Raw genomic sequence first — 25,322 nt, 5'->3', positions numbered from 1 at the left:
CAAATTTTCAAATGCATGAATGTGTTCGCGTCCATTCACCTAGCTAGCATGTTCCTTGATGGTTCCAATTTTGGACTTGTATAATTTCTAGTCTAAATGGTCCTAACTTAAATCATGGACACCATCATCTCAAGTTCATGAACTCAACTGCGTCATGTCTCCCATGTTCATTTTTCTTCAGAATAGATTTTCTGGGCCAGCTACCTTGCACTAATGATTTTGCAATTCAGTGGTTTAACAATGAAAACCTTGACTCATTTAATTCGAGATTAATTAATTAATCAAGAAAAAGACATGCACAAAGCCTGCATGGCGTAAGTGGGGAGAATGTTATCATGAGGACAAGGAGAAAGAAGCTTGCTTTCTTTTGTTTTCTTTTCTCATGATTTTGTTTCTCTTTGATTAAAAATTGAAAGATTGGTTAGTACTATATCGACCGATCCATTTAGATTTTGCCCTTCAAAGATGTTGGATTGGACTGGTAGGCTGTCCTTTAGAAAACATCTTAATTTATTTTTCCCAAAAATGGGAAAAAATTAGTTTTAATTTTTTAGAAAAATATAATACTGCCCATTAATGTTGGCAGTACAAACAAAATAAGGAGGAAAAAGTGATGAACTATTATGTAATATTGAAGAACAATTTTCTCATATTATTCGGAGGCATATGAACATGAAAAAACATTAAATAGATTATTGAAAACATGAAACGACCCAAAAATAAATAAATAAATAAATAAATAATAATAAAATTATTATTAATAATTAATTAATTATTATTAAGAAAATATGTTTAACTGATATTCTTTTGATTTTTGCTCATGCTTTTTGTTATTTTTCTTTTGTTTGTTATGTTGTGTGAATTTTGTTTTGTACGTCCTAATTTGTTTTGTTTTGTTTGAACTTGTAACCCAGTTTTGGCTGGATGTTGGTGTTGTTCTTTGGGAGATTTTTAACATTTGTCTTTTTTTATCTCTCATTGATTGTCTTGTAACCACGGTATTCCTCCGCCAAAAGTGAGGGGTTATCAATAAATAAATGGAGGTACCGCCCTTCTTTAAAATATATATATATATATATATATATAAGTATATGATAAGGTTAAAGAAAGGATAAAGGAAAGAATAAAAAAACTTAGTGTTTAAGTTTTCTGCTGGAACAAAACAGAAGGAAAGAAGAGAAAAAAAAATTCATGCGCACAGAACAAAACAAGAAGGAAAGAAAGAGAAAGAAAAATTAAATATATTCTCTCACTCTCCACTCCTCTTCTTTCTACGATTTCGCAGTCGATTCTTGTCCAATTGAAAATCCGAAGATACCACCGAACTCCATTCTTCGCCATCGACATATCTACCGAAGTGGATTTGTCGTAGGAGTAACGTGGGCATATCTCGTGGGGTAAGCCAAATTCTCATTCTTATCTCAATTTTTCCTAAATTTTAAGCCAAATGGGCGATCGGACACCATCACAAAAATCTATAGATGATTCTCTACAACTCTAGCGGAGTAAAATTCTCATGGGGTTATTGTAGAAATAGTCTAAAATTAGGATAAATGTGTTATTTAGAAATTAATTATTATTTAATTATTATAAATTAGGAAATGTTAAAATAATATTTTATTGGGGTTGATTTGATTAAATCAGGTTCAAGTGAGCGTCGCGGGTATAAGTTTGGGAGCCCTGCAAGCGTAATTCAGAAAGTCGGGTAAGGGGGAATAAAATTATATCAGTATTTTATTAAAGTGAACCAATTATTTACGAGCATACGAAATTTATTATTTATCTATATGATTTTCAGAATAGTCTGATTACTGGAAAAAAATGATTATTTGGTTTAAGGTTATATTTGAGATAATTGTTTATGATATGAAATTCGTGTGACATGGGAGTAATTTTTCCTAATAAATTGAATATGAATTACTGTGGTATTTGGGTTTGCATGTGGGGGTGTTTGAAATGATTATGATATGATGAATGAGTTGTTATGTTTGACTCTTGTGTGGAAATGTATTGATTTGTGGGGATACTGTGTGGGAAATGAATTGATCTGTTGAATTCCTGTGTGGAAATGCATTAATGCATCTGTGTGAACTAACTGGTGTGGTTATTCGTATGCATCTCAATATAACGTTGGCATGAGGAGGTTGTTATATTGCCTAGAAGTAAATCATGATACGACGTTGGCAGGTTGAGGAGCTTGTCATATTATCATTTATATGGGGTAGGACATTGGCAGGTCGAGGAGCTTGTTCTACTGATGTATGACGGGTAGGTCATGGGGATTGGATACTGGTGAATAATGGCGCCTGTGTGAGCCATGTTATATACCCTGTGTGGGTAGTGGTGCCTGTGTGGGCCACGTTATATCCTGTGTGGATAATAGCGCCTGTGTGGGACATGTTATATACCCTATGTGGGTAGTGGTGCCTGTGTGGGTCACGTTATATCCTGTGTGGATAATGGCGCCTGTGTGGGCCATGTTATGTACCCTGTTTTGGTAGTGGTGCTTGTGTAGGCCACGTGTAGATAAAAAGTACGTAAGTGCCTGTGTAGGCTACGTATTGACATATACGCAGTTGCTCTGTGTGGGCCACGTACTGAGGACATTGGAAGATGAAGTATGGATGCATGATTCCTGTGTGGATGTGTTGTGCACATGTGAATTTAATTATAGTATAAAAATAATGGCATAACATATTGTGAATGCATGTGTGTGCATGCAGCGAGGTAAACATACCACCGGGGGCTTGCTGAGAAAGGCAAGTGCTCTGCTAGGTTGTTTCTTGGTATCAGTGCAAAGGAATGCTACTTGTATGGGCGGGTAGACATCCCGATCCTCAGAAACCTTCGCCTTTAAAATAATAAAGATGTGTGTACTGGCGGCGAGTTAATACTTCACCTAAGGGCTTACTGAGTAAGGTGAGTGCTCTGGTAGGTAGTTTTTAGTACCAGAGCAGAGGAAAGCTGCTTGTATGGGCGGGTAATCTTCCCTATCCTTGGGGACTTTCGTTTGCATAAAAATTATATACTTGTGCATATTGAATGTGTGTGTGATATTAGATGTCGGGAATGTTATTAATGGTACATTTTCTCAGTTGTTATTGATGTTATATGAGAAACAGTTTATTTTGATATATAAATATTAAAACTCATTTGTCACACACTGTTATAATTTATTCTACCCTTACTGAGAAGTGTCTCACCCTAGTGGATTAACAATTTTTCAGGTTCTTCTGGAGACCGGGTTTGAAGGCCTAGGCTGGGATTGTTTGTGATAATTTCTTTTTGGGGTATTGTGAGATACTGATATATATATATAGATATATTTGTACGGAATTACGTTTTAAATGCTGGTTGTGGATACAGATATTTGGATGTTGTAGTGTTGGTTTTTGGTTGTTATATAGAACTCTGGTATTTACTTGAGGTTATTTATTCATGTGCCACTGCGTGTATGTTAATTATGGTATCAGATACAGGTGATTGGAACATGTGGCACCCGGGCCCCACTTGGCGGGTCGGGGCGTCACAAAACATGTACCTTATCTTAGACCATAAATTTCATTATTTTTATCGAGCTATGTGTTTCCTCAGCATTACCCTTTTTCCTTGCCTTACTGTGTGGCTTGACGAAGAATCACATCAAAACTAGGGTGAGGGTTGTTAATGCTAGATTTCGTGTGCATCAATTCACACACCAAAAAAAAAAAAAAAAAACAACAACATATGGTTTGCATATTTTTGTCATTGTTAGGCATTTCTACTTTTTAAACCAATTTTACTATTCCAAGTTGTCCCGAATGATCTAAACATATTAGAGGCAGGCTGATGAAGTCTTGAGATACGTGCATGAAAATCAAGATAAAAACCTGGCATATAGAAATTTTCCTCATATTTGACATTTTTACTCATTTTAAACCAATTTTAACCATTTTAGGTGACCTTAAACGGTCTACAATCGTTAAAAATAGTCAATTGAAGTCTATAATTTCGCGCATGAAATCTGAGATAAAAATCTTATTTTTGCATTTTCAAATCATTTTGCGGCATTTCTACTCATTTTTGGCTATTTTTTAACATCTCGGGGTTATCTAAAATTGTCCAAAATAGTTGGAGATAGTTCGACAAGGTTTTGTGCTTTTGCATGAAAATTGAAAAAATTCCTACCTCTTTAGGATTTTTCTCATTTTTTAAAATTATTTTTGGCTTTTCTAGATTTTCCTAGAGTTTTTTTAGGTATTTTTCTCTAACACTACTTTTTATTTTCCTTCACTTTGTTCAATTAAAATCTTATATAAAATAAATAATTAATTAATTATAATTTTAAAAAACAAAAATAAAATATTCCCTTCGCACACGGCATGAAATGACACCCTTTTGGTAGTGGAGATTTTTTTAAAAAAAAAAAATGAAAAAAAAAATTGAAAAAGGCACCAACACAGTGAGGTTTCATTCAGGGCATATGTGCAAATTTTCAAAACTTCACTAAAATGAAGTCGTTTAAATAGGAAATTTTTTTTTTACTACAATTTTTTAATACCCCCCAAAACTAAGTCGCTTTGGGCGTTTCTTTTCCATTTTTTTCCAATCCTTTGCTTCCCTCGCCCAACCTGGAAGCCTCCTAGCGTTCTTCTTTCATGCAAATACCCCCCTCTCCTCCATCATTCTCCCGAATCATTTCAATGTTAGCAGGCATGTTTCCTTTTTAAGTGGCACACATAAGACATTTTATTTTATTTAAAAATATTTATTTTTTAAATTATTATAATTATTATTTTATTCAAAAATTAAATATGGGAGATAAGATTTTACAGTAACTACTTGATATACTAAGACTAAGTCTCCTAAGGCTAAGTCGTTGGTTTGAAATTCAAATAAGAGATTTTGAAAACTCACAATCCCTTGATGGTAGGAAATGTGAGAGGAAATCTCTTAGTGAATGTGGTCTTTCTATAAATAGGGTTTGTGATTAACCATTAAATCACACATATTGGCTTACGGTGATATAGAACTAGTTAAAAACCATACTTTTTCTATGTAACGACCTGAAGAATAATGGTATTTAAATAATAAAAGAAAGGAAAATGGAAACCGGAAACAGAATGAGGTAGTCAACGAAGCGTTCGTCGACGATATTGCATTTTGGAAAGGATAATCCCAAGAATTTTTCAGCTCCTCGTCGACGAATACAAGGGACTCGTCGACGAGGGTATAACAAGTGCTCGTCAACGAGATCAGGATTCGTCGACGAGAAAATACTGAGAGAGGTTTTTTAGAAGCCCGAAATTCGTCGACGAGGGTTGAAGTTCGTCAACGAATTTTCTACAGGACTCGTCGACAAGGTAACGTGGCTTATCGACGAATCTCGCAGTATAAATAGGGTTAAACGTGATTTTTAGTTCATTTTGCTGCACCAAATCCCTCTCTCTCTCCCCATATGATTTCTCCTCCTTCTCTCTTCGATTTCGGGCCGGATTTCCGCCAGTTCAACGATTTGAAGCCACCACGACGCTCTTGGGAAAGTTCTCTACAAGTCTGCCGTAGCGGATTGTCGATGGGGTTGAAGTGGAAACCTTCCCAAATCCAGGGTAAGGGTATTTGCTCAGTATTTGGTTAATTGACAGTTGTAGGAAGTGTTATACGGGTAGAAATACTGAACTTTAATTCTGGGGAATGTTATCTTCAGGGTGTTGAGTTGGGAACCCTGCGGGTGCGGGACAGATTTTCTTAGGGGCTTTTTAGGAATCAGGTCAGAGAATAAACTAAACTAGTTCTTTTTAAGAAAATGTATGTATATGTAGTATTTGTTTTCAGGAAAGTAAATGTACTTATATATGATTTATATTTGAGAAAACACTGTTGAAAATGATGGTATGTTGAATATGCAGAAAACTTGTTTAGTGTGACATGAGTAGAAATTAATATGAAATACTGTTTCTGGGAATGCGTTAATGATATAGGTTTTTATAATGGAAAACCAGTGCACGAGTCGAGATTTATATATATATATATATATATATATTTGCTGGCGTACGGGCCAAGTTATGTATACGATTTGCTAGCGTACGGGCTGAGCTATGTATATGATTTGCCGGCGTACGGGCCGAGCTATGGATGTGATTTGCTAGCGTACGGGCTATGCTATGATATTATTTTTTGGTGTACGGGCTGACCTATGGATGCAATTTTCTAGCGTACGAGCTGTGCTATGATTTGCCAGTGTACGGACCAAGCTATGATAAAATGTGAAATACCGGCGTACGGGCTGATTATTTTCATGATATACGTATATATACAAAATGATATGATTAATCTGATAATTAATGATATGAGATATCCATGTATCACAGTTTCAGTATATGTTATATGATATCATAACCTGATTGACTTGGTCTAGGTTAGCACTTGCACGGTACCGTTGCTATGTGTCCATGGTCTTCATGATCATGATATCTGTGTTAACGCCGTTGTACGGAGTGGTGTGAGATTGGATGGTCAATGTGGTTTTTAAGAAGTGTGTGAGCGCCCCTGGTGTACGGACCAGGTCTGGCAGACCCATCAGACTTACAGACTGTACTTTTGACTTGGCACTGGTCGGCCAACCATTGTTACGTCCCACCTTCAGGCCACACAACCCAGTCGTGTGGGGGTAATACATGACAATAACCAGCTAACCTATTAGGAATGTTTTTGTGTTATTATTATGATATGAGATGAGATATGTTTATGAAAATGCAGTATGTTTTGCCATGTTTTGATATATATATATATATATATATATATATATATATATATATATATATATATATGTTTTCCCAAATTTGACAAAATAGTTACCGAATAACACGAAATACTCATGTTGCCACACACTTGTATTAGTTTATCTCCCTTACTGAGAGGTGTCTCACCCCAAAATTTTATAAACTTTTTAGGAGCCTCAGATAGGAGAGTGGGAAAAGCCCCGCTGATCTAGTGCAGTTTGTCTGCTCTCTTGGAAGGGTAAGCTTTAGTAGGGATAGTTAGATTTTGTGGAAAATGTCCCTAGATTTTGTTTTTGGGATGTATATACTGATATGCAGTGATTATAGTAACTCTGGTATATTGTGATGTATGGTATATTGAGATGTATATGATTGTATGTTTCCTGCTACCTAGGCTTCCCTTTTGTGTTCTGATGTATCCCTGGTACCCACGGATCCATGTGGATTATGATCTGCTAAGCTGGAATATGTGATATTGATTTTATTATTATAATTTTGGAAAAAAAAATGTGGAAATTAAGCAAGTTGTCACATTCTACTCTTTTGAAACACAGTGAGAGTAAAGAGAATTCCCAAATCTCTTTTTCTATTTCTCATAGTTCTCTTTCTTATTTCAGATCCCTCTCTTGAAGACTTGAACAGTTATGGCTGAAGGTTAGATCACTGTTCTCTTCCACTTGTAAACAATTGTTTGCTTGTAGTTTCTGAAATTATGCTTTCATTAGTGATATCAGAGCCAACTCCATGTCATATTGCTTAGTTTCTATTATTCTAAAATCGCATGAAATTATTTTTCAAGAAATTGATTTTGATATTACAGTATTAATTTCTATAATGAAACTCACTCGGCATGCATTGTTCTTAAATATGCAAACTCGGTTTATGTATTGTGCTTATTTCACCAATCTTACGCATGTTTTTCTTTCCAAAGAGAGATTTTCTTTTTGATTGGTTTGTTCATTGAGTGGTCTCGGTTTTATGAGAAAGTTTTTGTGTTGAGTTTTTCGCGCAACAGTGAAGTCACTGTGAGGAAGTGAAGCCGCGCCGGATCAGGAGGCAAGTAAGGGCCGGCGGCGCTAGGGTTTCGTGAGTGCCAAAAAGGGTTGAAACGGTGTGGGTTGTGTCGTTTAGGCCTAGGGTATTGGGTCGTGGGCTGCATCCGGCCCATTGAGGAGAAGAGCCTTGTTAAAGCTCAAGGGCCGCAGGATTTGGATCTGGCCCAATTCAGTAAACAAACTAGTTAGGTTTATAAAGCCTGAGCCATTCGTCAAATAGACCGGCCCACTTTAAGGCCTGACTCGATAAAATGTGCATGGGAGACTCCGCCAACCTGACCCGTACCCATACTCGACCCCCGTGTAAGAACCCGAACCATGAGATGTGGGTTTATGATGTAAAAAGGGGTAAAAAAAAGTGGAAATTGTACAGACTTCGTCGATGAGGCCATAATTTGATGACGAAGCTAGTGAAGAACTCGTCGACAAAATTCAGAGGCTCGTCGACGAGAAAAAGCCGAGGGGTACTTGAAAAATTTAAATATTAGGATTTGTCGACGAAATTCTTCTCTCGTCGACGAAATTTCTGAAGACTTCGTCGACAAGGACACCAATTCGTTGACGAAATCCCTCGGGTCAAAGGTGCTATAAAGGGATATTTTGGGTTGATTTGGGACTAAGTTTTCCCAAAAGCTCTCCCTCTCTCTCTAGAACTCTCCCCACACTCTCTTTCTCGAGTTTTCTTCGCTGTACGTCATCTGATTCGCGAATCCAAAGTTACAGCAAGGATTAGTGCAAGATTCTCTACGTTTCTAGCGGATCAGAATCTTGTTTCGGAGAATTTCAAGTTTCAGGTTAAAATCGAGGTAAGGCTCGGTTTTCATTTCTGATTCGGTATATGTGTAGTAGTACGGATTGTAAGTATGTATTGTAATGTGGTTTATAGATTTCTGAGTCTCGGTTCGTAGTTTTGAGGACCGTAGAGTTCGTAGTTGGATTTCGGGTTAAGGTAAGGGGATTCTGTTTATATCAGTTCATTTTCGAAATCAGGATCGGTAAGATTGTAGGTTACGATCATGTGTATGTTTTGGCTACTTATTTGGGGAAATCTATCGGGTAAAAATGCGGGATTTTTGGGTTACAGTTTTTGGAAAAATTGGGCATTTCGCGTATCATCTCTACTTTGTTTGGAAAACCGCTTGTCTTGTTTAAACCGTATTATTAAGGTGACCGTAATCCATATTTGCATAAACTATATACTTGAAAATGTAAATGATATGATTTGCAGTAAACCAAATAAGTGTGGTATGTATGGTTGTATGAAATTGTTCCAGGTATTTATAAAACAGCTATGTGGCGGCTAATTACCGTACGCTGAAATGTATAGGAACGTGAGTTCCAAAATAATTCCAGGGATTTGTAAAACTGCCAGGTATCGGGTAGTTACCATGGGCAAGAGTGGCCGGCTCTATATCCGGGGTGTGAAATATCACCAGTATGATTCGGCTGGTCACCGAAGGTGTGTTCTACACCGTTTGTAGCAATGGATTCACTATGGGCCTAAGATCGTCGCATCGTAGTTTCACATATGGCAATGTAATCGTGGTGAGACTGGGTGACCTTGTGTAGTTGCATATGTAGCAATGGATGATTGGGCCTGAGTCGTAGATTTTCGTAATTGCATGTCTAGTAATGTAATCGCTGTGAGATTAGGTGACCTCGTGTAGTTGCGAACTACTGTGACGAAACTGACCGTATGTATGTATGTACATATGTATTTGGATATCGTATGAACTGGAATGGGTTTTGTGAAATTACTGAAACTGTATGTATATATATGAAACCGTACGAATTGTTTCAAACTGTATCGTATGTATAGTGTGTTGAAGTATGTAAAATGACACTGGTATGCCACACACTGATATAACCTGTTTTCTTCCTTACTGAAAGATGTCTCACCCCAAATATATATAAATGTTTTTCAGGTCCTTCGGGTAGTCGAAACTAGCATCCTAGCATCCGGAAGCGAGGGGTGTTGTTTAGCTACTGCTAGTGCCTGATAGGTATGAGTTTGTGTAGCCGGGTTGTCGTGATGGATTTTGTAGATGCCCGTAGTATGTATGGTATTCGTAGGGATGTATATCCTTGTATGGTATAGACTCTGATATGATAATGGTTATGTATAAGAGACCGTATTCCGCTACGTATTTTAATGAGTATGGACGTTTGTACGTATGTATATAGGGCATCCGTTCACCCCACGGGGTCGGACCCTCTTTTTATGTCATATCCTGTACGTTTTAATTGATACAGAGAAAGGATAGGTTACTTAAATTCACCCCTGGGTCCCATTTTCGAGTTCGGGGCGTGACACCGAACATCTGGACAGAGCTTGGCCTCAAGGGAACCACCAAGCAACCACGGCTCCGGCGAGAATATATTCACTTACTCCAGAAAACGCAGAACACGCTGGGAACGTGGTGACAGGTACCATGTTATTGCTTTCGAATAGAGCTGTTGTTTTATTTGATTCGGGGGCAACCCATTCCTTTGTATCTGTGAATTTTGTGGGATGGTGTGGGGTTGAGACCCAAGTCATGAATGAGGTGTTATTTGTTACTACACCGTCCAGGAGTACATCTTTTTGTAGGAAGATGTTGGTGAACTGCCAAGTGGAAATTCAAGAGAAGCTACTACCAGCGAATCTTATGGTATACGACATGTCGGGGTTCGATGTCATTTTGGGGATGGATTGGTTGTTCTCCAATTATGCGGTGATTAACTATCGGAAGAAGGTAGTAGTGTTCAGACCTCCTGGGAAGCAGGAGTATGAGTTCGTGGGATCGTGTGTGCATTCGATGCCACAGATTTTATCAGTATTACAGGCGAGGAGGTTACTCTTGGATAGTTGTCAGGGGTACCTAGCTTGTGTACAGGAACCATCACGGAATGAGTTGAGGCTCGAGGACATTCGGGTAGTCAGCAAGTTTTCGGATGTGTTTCTAGATGATTTGCCCAGTTTACCTCCGGATCATGAGGTGGAGTTTGGGATAGAGTTGCTACCTAGTAAGGCACTGATCTCTAAAGCTCCGTACCGGATGGCTCCAGCAGAACTTCGGGAGTTGAAGGAGCAGTTGCAGCAATTACTAGGCAGGGGATTCATTCGACCTAGTGTTTTTCCCTGGGGAGCTCCAGTACTGTTTGTGAAGAAGAAGGACGGGTCGATGCAGATGTGCATTGATTACCGTGAGATCAACAAAGTGACGGTGAAGAACCGTTACCCTTGGCCTCGTATAAATGATCTCTTTGACTAGTTGCAGAGGACACAGGTCTTTTTGAAGATTGATTTGCAATTAGGATATCATCAGGTGAGGGTTAGAGCAGAGGATGTAGCGAAAACTGCTTTCCGAACCAGATATGGCCACTACAAGTTCTTAGTTATGCCTTTTGGGTTGACGAATGCTCCGGCGGTGTTCATGGATCTAATGAACAGGGTTTTCCATAGGTACCTAGATTGATTCATAGTGGTGTTCATATATGACATTCTGGTATACTCAAGAGTACGGAAGAGCATGTGGAACATCTGAGGTTAGTGCTATAGATCTTACGAGAAAAGAAGCTGTATGCTAAGCTGAAGAAATGTGAATTCTGGTTGAAACAGGTCGCGTTCTTAGGCCATGTGGTGTCTGAGGGCGGTATCTCTGTTGATCCTAGCAAGATCGAAGTTGTGGTCGACTGGGCTAGACCGAAGAGCGTGCAAGAGGTTCAGAGTTTTCTGGGACTGGCGGGTTACTATCGTCGGTTCGTGGCGGGATTCTCTAAATTGTCTGAACCTTTGACACGATTGACTAAGAAGGGAGTGAAGTTTGACTAGACTAGTGATTGCGAGCAGTGTTTTCTTAAGTTGAAACACCGGCTGGTTACTGCTCCAGTGTTGACCTTTCCTTCAGGGGATGGGAGTTTTGTGATCTATAGTGACACATCCCTGAAAGGTTTGGGATGTGTACTTATGCAACAGGGTAAGGTGATAGCTTATCCTTCTCGGCAACTTAAGGAGTATGAGAAGAATTACCCTACGCATGACCTAGAGTTAGCTGTTGTTGTTCATGCCTTGAAGATTTGGCGACACTATTTGTACGATGTTCAGTGTGAGATTTTCATTAACCACAAAAGCCTCAGGTACTTTTTCACGTAGAAGGAGCTGAATATGAGGTAGAGGCGGTGGCTAGAGTTGATTAAGGACTACGATTGCACGATTAGCTACCATCTGGGAAAAGTTAATGTGGTAGCTGATGCATTGAGTCGGAAGTCAGAACATGCAGCAGTATCTGCAGTTGTAACTCAGCATCATGTCAGGCAGGACCTGGAAAGCCTTGGTGTAGAAATGGTGTTCAGTGATCATCAGGCTTTCATTGCTAGCTTGGTGATTCAGCCAACTTTGTTTGAGCGTATTAAAGCCACACAGGCCAATGATGTAGAGTTAGCTGAGATTGTGGAGAAAGTGTAGCAGGGTTCGACTGCGGATTTTAACATTTCTGATAGATGTGTGTTGAGGTTTGGGACAAGACTGTGTGTTCCAAATGACGATGAGATCAGAAGGACGATTCTAGAGGAAGCGTATCGTTCTCTGTATACGGTACATCCGGGTAGTACGAAGATGTATCGGGATTTGCGCGAGTCCTTCTGGTGGAGTGGTATAAAGAGGGATATTGCCCGGTTTATGGAGCAGTGTCTGACGTGTTAGCAGGTGAAAGCTGAACATCAGAGACCAGTAGGGCCGTTGCAGACTTTGCCTATTCCGGTGTGGAAGTGAGAGCATATTTCCATGGACTTTGTTACCGAATTATCGATAGCGTTTCACGGGCCGAATGCTATTTGGGTAATTGTGGACAGGTTGACGAAATCTGCTCACTTTGTACCGATGAAGGTTAGCTACCCTTTAAGTAGGCTAGCTGATATGTACGTGCATGAGATTGTGAGAATGCATGGGATACCGGTGTCCAATGTTTTAGATCGGGATACGAGGTTTACTTCTCGATTTTGGAAGAACTTGCAGGAAGCATTGGGGACGAAGCTTACTTTCAGTACAACATTCCACCCCCAGACTGATGGACAGTCGGAGAGGACAATACAGACCTTGGAAGATATGTTACGGGCTTGTGTATTGGACTTTGGTGGTAGTTGGATTCAGTTTCTGCCACTAATGGAGTTTGCTTATAACAATAGCTTCCAGGCTAGTATAGGGATGACACCGTTCGAGGCTTTGTATGGTTGGAGGTATCGATCTCCTTTGTATTGGGATAAGGTCGGTGAATGTCAGGTCTTAGGGCCTGAACTCGTGCAACAGGCATCTGAGAAGGGTAGGTTTAATTCGGGAGAGGATTAGATCGGCTCAGAGTCAGCAGAAGAATTGCGCGGATGTTTGCCGCCGTGAGTTGGAATTCGAGGTGGGGGGTAAAGTATTCCTTTGAATCGCTCCAATGAAGGGAGTGATGAGATTCGGAAGGAAAGGCAAGTAGAGCCCAAGGTATATTGGACCATTCGAGGTACTTGAGCGAGTGGGTTCGGTAGCCTACAGAGTTGCACTACCGCACTACCTCCACTACTCTCGAGGGTCCATGATGTGCTTCACGTATCCATGTTGAGGAGGTACGTATTGGATCATTCACATGTTATTAGTTATGATGAGTTGGAAATTAGGGATACTTTAACGTATGGGGAGATACCTGTTCAGGTTCTGGACCGTAAAGTTAAAAACTTCGTACCAAAGAAATACCATTGGTGAAGGTATTGTGGCGAAACCACGAGATTGAGGAAGCTTCTTGGGAACTAGAAACAGAAATACGTCGGAAGTATCCGCAGTTGTTTTGAGTAGTACTTGGATAGCAGGGTGATATGAGTATGTATGTATGTATGTATGTAATCCTCTGTTATCATATTGTATTTAGTGGTTAGTCTCTGGGAGAGTCCTGTTGTATTGTAAGCTTCCGAGACCGTGTATGTAGGTAACCACGGTATTCCTCCGCCATAAGTGAGGGAAGGTATGTATGTATCGTAATGAGCCTGCGTATAAATGGCTGCCGTATTCTCTAGAGTATGTATGTATGTATTGTAACAGGGCTACATATAAATGGCCGCCATATTCTCTAGAGTATGTATGTATGTATTGTGCTAGCTTGGTATCGCTTCAGAGTGAGTGTGTATGTAGTAGTATGGATGTGTTTGTAATAAGAGATTGCAAATTTCGAGGACAAAATTTTTTGTAAGCAGGGGAGATTGTAAGAACCCGAACCGTGAGATGTGGGTTTATGATGTAAAAAGGGGTAAAAAAAGTGGAAATTGTACAGACTTCGTTGATGAGGCCATAATTCGTCGACGAAGCTAGTGAAGAACTCGTCGATGAGAAAAAGAGGCTTGTTGACAAGAAAAAGCCGAGGGGTTCAAGAAAAATTTAAATATCAAGATTCGTCGACAAAATTCCTATCTCATCGATGAAATTTCTGAAGACTTCGTCGACAAGGACACCAATTCGTCGATGAAATCCCTCGGGTCAAAGGTGCTATAAAGGGATATTTTGGGTTGATTTGGGACTAAGTTTTCCCAAAAGCTCTCCCTCTCTCTCTAGAACTCTCCCCACACTCTCTTTCTCTAGTTTTCTTTGTCGTACGTCGTCTGATTCGCAAATCCAAAGTTACAGCGAGGATCAGTGCAGGACTCTCTACGTTTCAAGCGGATCGGAATCTTGTTTCGGAGGATTTCGAGTTTCAGGCTAAAATCGAGGTAAGGTTCGGTTTTCATTTCTGATTCGGTATATGTGTAGTAGTACGGATTGTAAGTATGTATTGTACCGTGGTTTGTAGATTTCAAAGTCTCGGTTCGTAGTTTTAAGGACCGTAGAGTTTGTAGTTGGATTTCGGGTTAAGGTAAGGGGATTCTGTTTATATCAGTTTATTTTTGAAATCAAGATCGGTAAGCTTGTAGGCTACGATCATGTGTATGTTTTGGCTACTTATTTGGAGAAATCTATCGAGTAAAAATACGGGATTTTTGGGTTACAGTTTTCGAGAAAATTGGGGATTTCGGGTATCATCTCTACTTTGTTTGGAAAACCGCTTATCTTGTTTAAACCGTATTATTGAGGTGACCGTAATCCATATTGGCATAAATTGTATACTTGAAATTGCAAATGATATGATTTTTCGTAAACCAAATAAGTGTGGTATGTATGGTTGTATGAAATTGTTCCAGGTATTTGTAAAATAGCTATGTGGCGGCTAATTACCGTACGCTGAAATGTATAGGAACGTGAGTTCCAAAATGATTCCAGGGATTTGTAAAACTGCTAGGTATCGGGTAGTTACCATGGGCAAGAGTGGCCGGCTCTATATCCGGGGTGTGAAATATCACCAGTATGATTCGGCTGGTCACCGAAGGTGTGTTCTACACCATTTGTAGCAAGGGATTCACTATGGGCCTAAGATCGTCGCAGCGTAGTTTTACACGTGGCAATGTAATTGTGGTGAGACTAGGTGACCTTGTGTAGTTGCATATGTAGCAATGGATTCACTATTGGGCCTGAGTCGTAGATCTTCATAGTTGCATGTGTAGTAATGTAATCGTTGTGAGACTAGGTGACCTCGTGTAGTTGCAAACTAGTGTGACGACACTGACCGTATGTATGTATGTACGTATGTATTTGGATATCGTATGAACGAGAATGGGTTTTGTGAAAATACTAGAACTGTATGTATATGTATGAAACTGTACGAATTGTTTCAAATTGTATCGTATGTATAGTTTGTTAAAGTATGTAAAATGACACTAGTATGCCACACATTGATATAACCTGTTTTCTCCCTTACTGAGAGGTGTCTCACCCCGAATATATATAAATGTTTTTCAGGTCATTCGAGTAGCCGAAACTAGCATCCTAGCATTCGGAAGCGAGGGGTGTTGTTTAGCTACTGCTAGTGCCTGATAGGTATGAGTTTGTGTAGCCTTGTTGTCGTGATGGATTTTGTAGACGCCCGTAGTATGTATGGTATTCGTAGGGATGTATATCCTTGTATGGTTTAGACTCTGGTATGATACTGGTTATGTATAAGAGACCATATTCCGCTACGTATTTTGATGAGTATGGATGTTTGTATGTATGTATATAGGGTATCCATTCACCCTACGGGGTCGTACCCTCTTTTTATGTCGTATCATGTATGTTTTAATTGATACAGAGATAAGATAGGTTACTTAAATTCACCCCTGGGTCCCATTTCCGGGTTCGGGGCGTGACACTGCGCATCTGGACAGAACTTGGCCCGGTTCAGTGAACCGGTTAACCGAACTAGTTGACTGTCGACTAGACCGAATTGGTCAACCCTTTGATCGGTCAAACCAAAAAAAACCTGTGCATAAATATTTAATGCATGTCATACATGCATTTATTAAATTTTTTTTGGCCTATAATTGTGATTATTATTTGTGCATTTATTAAATTTTTATGTAAATATCAATATATGTCTTTATTAATTAGGCTTATTGTTGTTAAAATTATATTTTATTTCATGTACATCAGTATTGAAATACATGATTATATAAGCCTTAATTAAATTAATGGACTGTTTGCTGTGGGGTATGGATGTGTACATCTAAGGAGATTCTGTCTAGGAGATTGGATTTTAAGCGTGACCATTGTGACCCCTCCATCTTTCCTGGGAATTTTGAAGTTCTATCTAGGAAAGAAAAATCTTTCCTAGGAACTTACTTGGTAGTACTATTCGTATTTACAGTAAAATAGGCCTAGAATATTAAAGTTTCTAAATAATGGATTGAACTATATCAAGAAAAAAGAATATCATTGTGTATTAAAAGTTAGCCACAACAATTTTATGACACGCAAATATTTTTTTTCATTTTATAAATTGGCTTTAAATCCACATTGCAATTAAGTCATAGATGATGATTACTTTACCCTACAGAGAGGTAATTATTTTCTTTAACATGATTGTAATAAGATAGTGATTAAAAAAGGGAATACTAAATACCCACAGGTATAAGTTTCCTTATTCCACTAGTCTTATTATAAAGTATAAGCATATCTAATGCATTATGCAACCTATACCCACCGTAAAGGTTTAGATTTTTGCTTTTGAATCTAATTAACATTGGTTGGTTCAAACTACAGTTTTGTTTCAAAGTATTAATTAAATTTCTTAGTTATTGCAGTTGTTGTTACTTCTATTCTAAGTAATGATTCTCATATTCCAATTCTGAACGGTGAAAATTTTTCGAATTGGAAGGACAAAATCTTCTTGACATTAGGGTGCATGGATATTGATCTAACACTCCATATTGACAAACCAATAGTGCCTACAAAATCAAGTCCCGCTACATATCAATTGGCCTATGAACGATGGGAGAAATCCAACCATTTGTGTCTAATGTTCATCAAGTCGCATGTTAGCAAGAGCAATAGAGGGTCAATTCCTGAGTGTGAATATGTCAAGGACTACATAAAGACTATTGAAGAGCAATTTGTTAGTTCTAACAGGGCACTAGTTAGAACCCTGATGAATAAGATGTTAGTGATGAAACATCACAAATCTAAGAGTGTGCGTGAGCACATCATGGAAATGAAGGACATTGCAGCCTACCTCAAGTCCTTGGAGATTGAGATTACAGAATCCCTTCTTATCCATTTCATACTCAACTCTCACCCTGTAGCATATGGACCATTTAAAATATCATACAACACACATAAGGAAAAATGGTCTATTAATGAGCTGCTGACTATGTGTGTACAAGAAGAGGAGAGGTTGAAATATAAAATTCTGGAGAGTGCCAATTTTGTCACTGTAATAACCCGAAAAAAAAAGATTAAGTAAAATTTTTAATTAATTAATTGGTTAAACATTATTAAATTAGTGTATTAAATAAACAAGTAAAAAGAAATAGTATGAAAAAAATAAAAAAATAATAATAATAGTAAAATTAAATTAATTAAATTAATTAAATAAATTATGTGATGGGTATATATATATAATATAAAATAATGTAAAGATAGAATTAAATGAATTGGATTTCAATTTGAAATCCAATTCAATCTTACCTCTCTGGATCTTCTCAGACTCTCTCTGCGCTTGTTTCAATCTTCTTCTCTCTCTCTCTCTGTTATCTCCTTCTGTCTCCTCCTCTCTCTCTTCAATTTCGTCAGCTTAACGAGCGCCGATCAAAAAACGGAAAGTATCGTTGGGTTCCTAGCTCCGCCACCGACATTTCTATTGGAGCAAATTTTTCATAGGAACGATTTAGGCACTGCTCTTGGAGAAAGGTAATTTTTCCCCAATTTCTCAAATTTTAGTTAAATCTGCTGTTGAATTGACGATCAGGTACCACCACGGGGTCCTAATCGTCGTTGTCGTCATTTTAACGTAGGTAATTTTTCAATTGGGGTTTTCTAAACCCTACTCCAAAGTGAGAGTGAGATTTGAAAAATTTGGCAATTTGGCTAAATTTAAGGGTATATTTATTTATTTAGGAATTATAACCATAGGAAATATTTAAATAATATTTTATTCAGGAATAATTTATTGGAGTTAAGAATTTTTGATTTAGGATCCGGGTGAGCGCCGTAGGTATTTTTTGGAGTCCCTGTTGGCATAGTTCAAGAAATCAGGTAAGGGAAAAAATATATATTAAATCAGAATTTTTATGAATTTAATGGAAAAATAAACTGTGTTATATGTACGTGTATATGTTTCAGTATGGATAAAATGTCAACTATTTAAATTATATTTTTTCAAGTTTAAGGTTGTTTATTAGATATGTATGTGTGAAAATGAACTGATGGAAGTGAGAAAATATTTTCAGAATATTTATGTAAGATATGAAAGGTATTTTTAGTATATAAACATTAAATGTTGGTTGACTTATTTTACAGGCAGTGTATGAGTTTTATTACTAAATTGTGTGGCATGAGTAAATACAATGTTGTGAGAAAATATATGTTAAATGTATGAGATGCAGGTTATGTAAGTAATGTATTGTGAATAAAACATGACATAGACTATGTTGCTTGTGTGTGTTAATGCAACCATGTAAACAGCTGAAATATGCTGGGTATAACAGTTGAAAGTGGCTGGGTAAATGTGTCACAACTGAAAATGGTTGGGTAAATGTGAAACAACTAAAAATGGCTGGGTACATGTGTAACAACTAAAAGTGGTTGGGTAAATGTGTAACAGCTGAAAATGGCTGGGTAAATGTGTCACAGCTAAAAGTGGCTAGGTAAATGTGTCACAGCTGAAAGTGGTTAGGTAAATGTGTCACAGCTGAAGGTGGCTGGGTAAACGTGTCACAGCTGAAAGTGGTTGGGTAAACGTGTCACAGTTGAAAGTGGCTGGGTAAATGTGAAACAGCTGAAAAATGCTGGGTAAATGTATGACAGTTGAAATATGCTGGGTAAAATAGCTAAAAGATGCTGGGTATGAAATGAAATGAAATGAAAAAGGGAATGAATGAAATGGAAATGAAATGTGAAATGTGAACAATGTAAAATGGGAAAAAGTCACTTAAAGTGAAATGCAATGCAATGTTAAGCCATGAATATGAACAAATGTGTATAATTGAATAATGATAGAAAGAATGATGTATTATGATATTAGAAGTATGTATGTACGTAGAACATGTTACGATTAGGCGAGGCGTACCTTTCGCCTGAAGACTTGCTGAGTAAGGCGAGTGCACTAGTAGCTACAGATGTGGCAGTAGCCGCATAACGAATTAGGGCAGAGGGAACCTACTTGTATGAGCGGGTAGATTTTCCTATCCTTAGGGCCTTTGCCAGTAAACTTTTGTATGAACTGTGTGAGTACGAGATCAATTTATCACTTGAGGGCTTACTGAGTAAGGTGAGTGCCTTTGTATGCTTTAGTTGTGACCTTTGAGTTGCCAAATGTATTAGAGCAGAGGGGTGCTACTTGTATGGGCAGGTAATCACCTCTATCCTTGGGTAATCTCGTGGGTAAAATATTTTGCATGTGTTTGAATAGGATCAGAAAATGATTTCGAAAATTATTTTAACGATTTTCAAATGTTAAATATTATGTTGATTATAAACTCATGTTGGCCACACACTGCTTTAATATATTGTTTCTTCCCTTACTAAGATGTGTCTCACCCGAATATGAATTTATCTTTTTTAGGATTTCCTTGAGATCGAACTTTGAGAGCTCGAGGTTTTTATAGCATTATTGAGAAATAGAAAAAGAAAATGATATATTTTTATGTTAATTTTGGGGCATGTAAATATTTATATTTTATGCCTTTATGTTTTAAGGGTATTGAGTAAGGAATGATTGTAATAATACTGAATTGTTTTGGGAGTTATGTAGATTTATGAAAATGCAGGTGATGGATAATTTATTATAGGTTATAGTTAGAATTAGTAAACTTTGGTATTATATTTGTGGAGATTATATTTATGTTTTTCGCTGCGTATATGTTGATCAGGTATTTTATCAGGTATAACACGCAAGACCCAGAATTTAATGGGTCGGGGCGTTACATTGTGGTATAAGAGCAATGTCTAACCGAAAGTTTGATTAGATTCACATCGCTTAGATAAGGAAATATTAGAGTATTAGGTTATGAATGATTTATACCAGAGTATAGGATTGAGTTGCGATAAAGATATGAATGGGTAGATTAATATACCGTTAGGAATTCTGAGTTGTGTTTCGTAAGTTTGGGGGTAGAAATCCCTTGATGGTCTTCTGTGTTTTTCTGAAAAAGTTGCTAGCTTCAAAAAGTCATCGTAAATCCATCAATGGTGATGTTTCCGAGCAGAGAAATTCTAACTTGGGATTTAAACTCGATGGTGAGGTTAGTTGATTTTAGAGGTTATGGTATCAAGAGAAATCAGTAGATACCACTAGGTAGGGGTGGACAAGCACATGATTATACGATGGCCCTGGATTAGGCAGATAAAGTCAAGAGGGCAAGTATGAATTTATGTTGAAGATGATGATTTTATTTAATTATTGATGATGCAAAAATTTATTTGGGAGACATATTTATTGAATGGTATGAGACATAGTAAATCATAGAATTATAGAGATGAAAGATTAGGTAACGAATTTTGAGGACGAAATTTCTTAAAGGAGGGAAGAATGTAATAACCTGAAAAAAAAAAGATTAATTAAAATTATTAATTAATTAATTGGTTAAATATTATTAAATTAGTGTATTAAATAAACAAGTAAAAAGAAATAGTATGAAAAAAAAATAATAAAATTAAATTAATTAAACATTATTTAATTAAATTAATTAAATAAATTATGTGATGGGTATATATATAAGGATAAGGTATATATATAATATAAAATAATGTAAAGATAAAATTAAATGAATTGGATTTCAATTTGAAATCCAATTCAATCTTACCTCTCTGGATCTTCTCACACGCTCTCTACGCTTGTTTCAATCTTCTTATCTCTCTCTCTGTTATCTCCTTCTCTCTCCTCCTCTCTCTCCTCAATTTCGTTAGTTTAACGAGCGCCAATTGGAAAACGGAAAGTGCCATTGGGTTCCTAATTCCTCCACCGACATTTCTACTGGAGCAAATTTTTCATAGGAACGATTTAGGCACTGTTCCTAAGAAAAGGTAATTTTTCCCCAATTTCTCAATTTTTGGTTAAATCTGCTGTTGAATCGACGATCAGGCACCACCACGGGGTCCTAATCGTTGTTGTCGTCATTTTGACGTTGTAGACACCCCATTTTTACCCAGGCCCAATATATGTATTACTATTATTATTGTTATTTTTATTATTATTATTATTATTATTATTATTATTATTATTATTTTATTTATTCTTATTATTATTATTATTATTTTTCATTAGCATTACTATTATTACTTATTTTTACTTCTATTTTATTATTATTATTTATTATTTTCATTATTATTTTTAATTTTTATAATCATCATTATTAGTATTTTTATTTACTATTATTACTATTATTTTATTACTATCATTATTATTATTATTATTATTTTTCATTAGTATTATTATTATTACTTTTATTTTTATTTCTATTTCTATTTATTATTATTATTATTATTATTTATTATTTGACATTATTTTTAATATTGGTATTTTCACCTTTATTATCACTATTTATTTATTTTTGTTATTTCTTTTATTATTATTATTTTATTATTATAATTATTATTATTATTATTATTGTCATTAATATTTTTTATTTCTATTATTACCATTATGATTATTATTATTATTATTATTAGTATTATTATTATTATTGTCATTAATATTTTTTATTTTCTATTATTACCATTATGATTATTATTATTATTATTATTAGTATCATTATTATTACTTTTATTTTTATTTCTATTGTTTATTATTATTATTATTATTTATTTATTTATCTTTGTTGTTACTATTATCATTATTATTATTTTAATATATATATTATCATTATTATTATTATTATTACCATACTAATAATTATTCTCATATATATTGTTTCCAAAAAGAAAAAATACCATAAAACCAAAAAGGAAAAGGGATGGGTTTAGGGTTTCTAAATTTTTATATAAGGCCCTTTTCCTTTCTTCTCTTGGGGGGGCAACGGCAGAGGCCAAAAAGAAAAACAACCAAAAAAAAAAACCTCACTGTCTCTCTCTCGGGCTCTCTCTCTCTCCGGCAAATCTCCTTGCCACTCTCACATCCTCCCATCTCCTTCACTCCCCCAGCAGCCGCCTCTGTTCCTCACCTCTGTCTTCTTCTTCTACTTCTTCTTCTTCTTCTTCTTCTTCCTGTTCCAGCCACGGCAAGACCTCCCTGCTCTCCTTGGCTCTCTCAGTTATCATCTCCCGCTCCAGATCCTCCCTGCAGCAATCTAGACCACCCGAGAGACTCCCCTGCCAGTCCTCACGACCAGTTGCTCCGGTCCTCACGCCCAGCCTCCAGCAGTGTCGCCATCGCTCCAAGAGTCACGCCCAGCAAACCACCAGCCACGACCCCTGCTGCAGCACGGCCACCGGCTGCCACGCTACCGCCGTCGCCGACGGTCCACCACCAGAGCAACCCACGGTCAGCATACCCAGAACTCTCCGGTCACACAGTCCAACAGAGAAGACACCATCTCCAGCAGCACGATTGGAGTTCTCTGCTACGATCAACTCCAGTTGCAGCAGTCTCCTCTGAGCACCCACGGATTTTTCTTCTTTTATGATAACATTTACTTGGGTATATCTGACATCAATTTTTATTCAGGATTTTTTTTTCTTGTGTAAGAATTTTTATTCAGGTTTTACATATACATATCTAATGTTATTATTATTATTATTTTTTTTCTTTCTGTGATAATGTTTATTCATGTTTGTTTTCATTTTTTATTTTAGGGCACTGACTATGCATATTTAATGATGAATATAGGTTAGAATACAGTATTTTTATGATATATAGTTTTGTTATTGTTACATATTCGTGGTATATTATATATTATGGTGGGTATACTATCATAGGATTTTTTATTATTGTTATATATATCTAAGGGGTTCGTATATCATGTTGTTGTGTAGATATTATTTAGGTTTTCGGTGTATTTAGGATATTTATCATGTTTATTTTTCATACGATATTTAGGGATTTTGTTTATTATTTAGGATTGTAATATTTATGCACATCTAGGATTCTTGATTATTTACATTATTTTCATAATACAACCATTTAGGGTTTTGGGTTATTGTTTTATTTCAGGGTTTTGGCTATTTCACGTTATTAAGGTTTTGAGTAGTGTTTTATTTAATTTACTTTATATTGTTATTGCATATATATTTATGTTCATTATTAATTATTATTTATTTATTTCTTGTATACGATTGTATTATTATTTTGTCATGTTCATAATGTTGTTGTGGAATTTTTAATGCTATAATATTTATTTGAATAAGTGATATTTACATTTAGCAACTTAGAATTTTAAGTAACATTATACATTTAGTATTTTAGGTAACCGTGTACATTTAGTAATGTAGCGTTTTAGGTAATATTATATATTATTATTATATTTTTAGCATGTTAATATACAAGGTATTATTTTGGTAAGTTTAATATTTTAGGTAATATAATATTTTTGGTGTTTTGGTATCATGCTATTATATGGTATGTTTAGTATATATAGTATTATAGTAATTTATTACGTATTATATTATTTGTGGATATTTATTATTGTTATCATCGTGATTATGTTTATTATGGTAGGTTTGAGTATTTTTGTTTATAACGCACATGTAGTATTTTAATATTATGATATGCTCATTATCTTAGTCTATATTATATGTTTATATTCTACTATTATTGGTATGTTAGATATTTTAGCTTCTATTATATATGTTGATTAGTACGTATTGTGGTATCTTAATATTCTAGTTTATTACTATTTTATTTATTTACTTATTTATTATGTTTAAATTATTATATCTATTATTAAAACCTCCCATACCAGTATTTTCCTATAAAAATTTTACTTACAATTTTAAAATTTGGGAGTGTATTTTCTTAAATATTTTTTATTTTAATCCCTATGATTTTATTGTGGGGGGTATGAGCCTTCGGGCTTCACGTACCTTAAGCTCTGAGGGAATATTTGTATATATTTATTTATTTATTCACTTTTCATGTGTGTTTATTAATTCATAAAAGGAGTAGTTTAAAGACTTATTAGATTAACTTAGGGATAATTTAAAATTAATTAGGTACCGTTCGTAAGAACGGGCGCGTAGGGGGTGCTCGTACCTTCCCCTCGCGTAACCGAACTCCCGACCCCAACTCTGGTAATGTAGACTGATTCTACCCCTAACGAGGTAGTAATCATGTGTTCTAACCGCACTAAAGGTTAGTGACGACTCCGATATTCCATGTTTTTCTATGAAAATATTAAAAATGATTTTGATTTCGCCGCCTGGGGCACACGCGCGCCCGGGACGCCGCGACAGCTTGGCGACTCCGCTGGGGACTTAAAGAGTCGAGCCATTAATTAATTAAAAATTATCCCAAGTTTAAATTTAATAAATCTTTTAATTACTCCTTATTTTGTGAATATAGTAATTCATAAATAACCTTGATTAATTGTAAATATTTTGCTTCCATAATTTACAAATAACCTTACTTAATTAAAAATATTTTGTTTCCTAATTTTGTGAACATTGATTGTAAATATTTTGTTTCCAAATATTCTGAATAAAGCATATTAATTGTAAGATATTTTAAATAAGTGTAATAATTATAGATATTTTGTATATTAATCGTAAATATTTTGTTTCCTTATTCTTTTGTTTCCAAATTTTTTGTGAATAAACATATTAATTGCATATATTGTGTTTCCTTATCTTTTGAATATATATATATATATATATATTAATGGTAGATATCTTGTTTCTATATTGTTTATAGTATGTGAATAAATGTGGGGATAGTGGGATTAAATTAAAATTTGAATTCACACACTTTCACGCTCTATACCCGAGCTTTCCTTACTA

This window comes from Malania oleifera, chromosome 9 (assembly GCF_029873635.1).
Source record: "Malania oleifera isolate guangnan ecotype guangnan chromosome 9, ASM2987363v1, whole genome shotgun sequence".
Classification (NCBI taxonomy): domain Eukaryota; kingdom Viridiplantae; phylum Streptophyta; class Magnoliopsida; order Santalales; family Ximeniaceae; genus Malania; species Malania oleifera.
This window is presented reverse-complemented; position numbering follows the sequence as displayed.